Below are 3,522 nucleotides of genomic sequence, written 5' to 3'. Positions count from 1 at the left end.
GATAGAGCCTGGTGGAACCACTGAGACTGTGGCCCCTAGCTGCCCTTCAGGTCTGGAATTGAACCCACACCTGTGGTTTCCAGCCAAACAAAAGACAAGCATATGAGCTGAACATTTAACTCAAGTAGATATACTCATTGGACAGAATAATCATGGGAGAAAGATGGGCTGCTTATGCACAGGGAGACAGCTTAGGGGGCAGGAGTATATGGAGGGATAGACACTGGGAAGAGGTAAATATGGGGAGGAAGTGGGAGGGGAGCTGTTGCATCGTGGTAAACTGTGGTCAGTGACATGAGACAATGTATACGTGAACTGTGTGGAAAGTGAATTTGCTCTGTAAATCTTCACCCAAATCACAATCAATCAATCAATCAATCAATAAGAAAGAAAGAAAGAAAGATTTTTCATTCTTCTAGCAATCCTTGGTACATTCAATATTCTTCATTAGCACCACAGTTCAAATGCGTCAATTCTTCTACAGTCTTCCTTATTTAGTGTCCAGCTTTCACATGAATATGAGGCTACTGAAAATATTATGGCTTGTGTGAGGCACACCTTACTCTTCAATGTGACATCTGTACTCTTAAACGCTTTAAAGAGATCTTTTGCAGCAGATTTGCCCAGTGCAATATGTCATTTGATTTCTTGACTGCTTCCATGGGTTTTGATCCAAAGATCCAAAATTAAATCCTTAATAATTTCAATTTTTTTCCTCTATCATGATGTTGCTTTTTGGTTCAAATGTGATGTTTTTGTTTTCTTTATGTTGAGGTGTAATCCATACTGAAGACTGTAGTCTTTGATCGTCATCAATAAGTGCTTCAACTCTTCACTTTCATCAGGAAAGGTTGTGTCACCTACATATTGCAGGTTATTAATGAGTCTTCCTTCAACCCTGATGTTGTATTCTTCTTCATATAGTCCAGCTTCTGGGATTATATGCTCAGCATACAGATTGGATAATTATGGCGAAAAGATACAACCCTGACTCACACCTTTCCTGAATTTAAACTATGCAGTATCCTCTTGTTCTCTTCAAACAACTCCTCTTGGTCTATGTGTTTGTTCCCCATGACCACAGTTAAGTGTTCTGGAATTCCCACTTTTTGCAGTGTTATGTGTAATTTGTTATGATCCACACATTCAAATGCCTTTGCGTAGTCTAGAAAACATAGGTAAACATCTTTCTGTATTCTTTGCTTTCAGCCAGGATCCATTGGACATCAGCAATGATATCCCTCATTCCATGTCCTCTTTTGAATCCAGCTTGAATTTCTGGCAGTTCCTTATCAATAAATTACTCTAACCATTTTTGAATTAACTTCAGCAAAATTTTACTTGCATGTGATTTTAATGATATACTTTGAAAATTTTCCCATTCTGTTGTATCACCTCTCTTTGGAATGGACACAAATATGGTAGCTGTCTTCTAAATTTCTTGGCATAAATGAGTGAGCATCTTCAGTGCTCCATCCATTTGTTGAAACATCTCAGTGAGTATTCCATCAGTTGCTGGACCCTTGATTTTCACCAGTTTCTTCAGTGCAGCTTAGACTTCTTCCTTCAATACCATCAGTTATTAATCCTTTGCTACCTCTTAAAATGGTTTAACATTAAGCAATTCTTTTTTGGTACAGTGACTGTGTATTCCTTCCATCTCTTTTGATGCTTCCTGCATCATTCAATATTTTGCCCATAGACTTCTTGGTCACAGCCAGCTACCCATAAGGGACCAAGTAGTTGAACTGATGGGCTCAGAACCATAGTCGCAGGGGACATCAAGCTCAATTGGCATAACATACGACACAAAACATTGTTCCACCTCTTACTTTGGCAAGTAGCGACTGAAATCTTCAGTGCTTGCAAGCTGCCATCTAGATACAACGATTGGCCTCTTCTCGTCCAGAGCAAAGGAAAATGAAGAAAATCTAAAATTCATGGAAACAATTAGTCCTCACAACTGGTGCATCATCTGATCTGCAGCCTATACGACTATGAGATCAGAAGAACTAAATGGTGCCTGGCTAGCCCTGTCATCCACTTGGAAAGGGATCTTTGTAGTAGATCCTGGATAGAGAGGGAGAACAGTATGGAACAAAACTCAAAATGATTTGGAGGAAAAAAAAGTGGGGGTTACCAGGTTTGCTGGTCCAATAGGGCCTGGTGGAACCACTGAGACTATGGTCCCTAGCTGTCCTTAAGGTCTGGAATTGAACCCATACCTGTGGCTTCCAGCCAAACAAAAGACAGGCATATGAGTTGAACATTTACCTGACGTAGACACACTCCTTGGAGAGAACAATCACAGGAGAAAGAAGGGCTGCTTATGCACAGGGAGACAGCTCAGGGGGCAGGATTGCATGGAGGGATGGACACAGGGAAAAGGTAACTATGGGGAGGAAGTGGGAGGGGAGCTGTTGCATTGTGGTAAACTGTGGCCAATGTCATGAGACAATGTGTATGTGAACTGCTGTATGGAAAGTGAATTTGCTCTAACTTTTCACCCAAATCACAATTTAAAAAAAAAAAAAAATTGCCCATAGAATCCTTCAGTATTTCAACTTGAGGCTTAAAGTTTTTCTTCTATTCTTTCACCTTGAGAAGTGCCTAGGATTTTCTTCCCTTTTGATTTTCTGACTCCAGGTCTTTGCAAATTTCATTGTAATACATTACTTTGTCTTCTTGAACTGCTCTTTGAAATCTTCTGTTCAGCTCTTTTTGTCATTTCTTCCATTTGCTTTAGCTACTCTCCATTCAAGAGCAAGCTTCAGAGTCTCTTCTGACATCCATTTTGGTCTTTTCTTCCTTTCTTGTCTTTGTAATGAACTCTGGTGGCTTAGTGGTTACAGCATTTGGCTGCTAACCAAAAGGTAAGTAATTCAAACCCACCAACTGCTCTGTGGGAGAACAGTGAGACAGTCTGTTTCCATAAAGATATATAGACCCAGAAATTCTATGGTGTAGTTCTGCTCTGGCATTCATTTTCACTATGAGTCAGAATTAACTTGATGGAAATGGGTTTTGGTTTGCTTTTCTTCATGTATGATGTCTTTGATGTCATGCCACAGTTTGTCTAGTCTGTGGTCATTGGTATTCAGTGCATTGAATTCATTCTTCAGATGATCTCTAAGTTCAGATAAGATATACTCAAGGTCATATTTCGGTTCTTGTGAAGTTGTTTTAATTTTCTTCAGCTTCAATTTAAACTTCCATGGGAGCAATTAATGGTCTGTTCCTCAGTGGCCCCTGGCCCTGTTCTGATGATATTGAGCTTCTCCATCACCTCTTTCCACAGATGTAGTCACTTTGATTCCTGTGTATTCCATCTGCTGAGGTCCACACGTATTGTTGTTGTTGTTGTTGTTAAGTGCCTTCGAGTCATTTCCAACTCATAGCAACCCCATGCACAGCAGAACGAAACACTGCCCGATCCCACGCCAGCCCCACAATCCCTGCTATACTTGAGCCCATCATCACAGCCACCATGTCAATCCATCTCGTTGAAGGCCTCCCCCTCTT

The 3,522-nt window shown here is 40.5% G+C and overlaps 1 protein-coding gene across 1 annotated transcript in view; it reads left to right on the top strand.

Annotated features, from left to right (window-relative positions):
- The window catches only part of LRRC28 (leucine rich repeat containing 28), a 375,800-nt gene that overhangs the window by 277,375 nt on the left and 94,903 nt on the right, over positions 1–3,522 (top strand). The window lies entirely within an intron of this gene.

This window comes from Orycteropus afer, unplaced genomic scaffold (genome assembly GCF_000298275.1).
Source record: "Orycteropus afer afer isolate SDZICR_OR568_19922 unplaced genomic scaffold, OryAfe1.0 scaffold00019, whole genome shotgun sequence".
Taxonomy (NCBI): domain Eukaryota; kingdom Metazoa; phylum Chordata; class Mammalia; order Tubulidentata; family Orycteropodidae; genus Orycteropus; species Orycteropus afer.
Note: the sequence above shows the minus strand (reverse complement) of the source record. Positions and strands in the feature narration are given on the sequence as shown.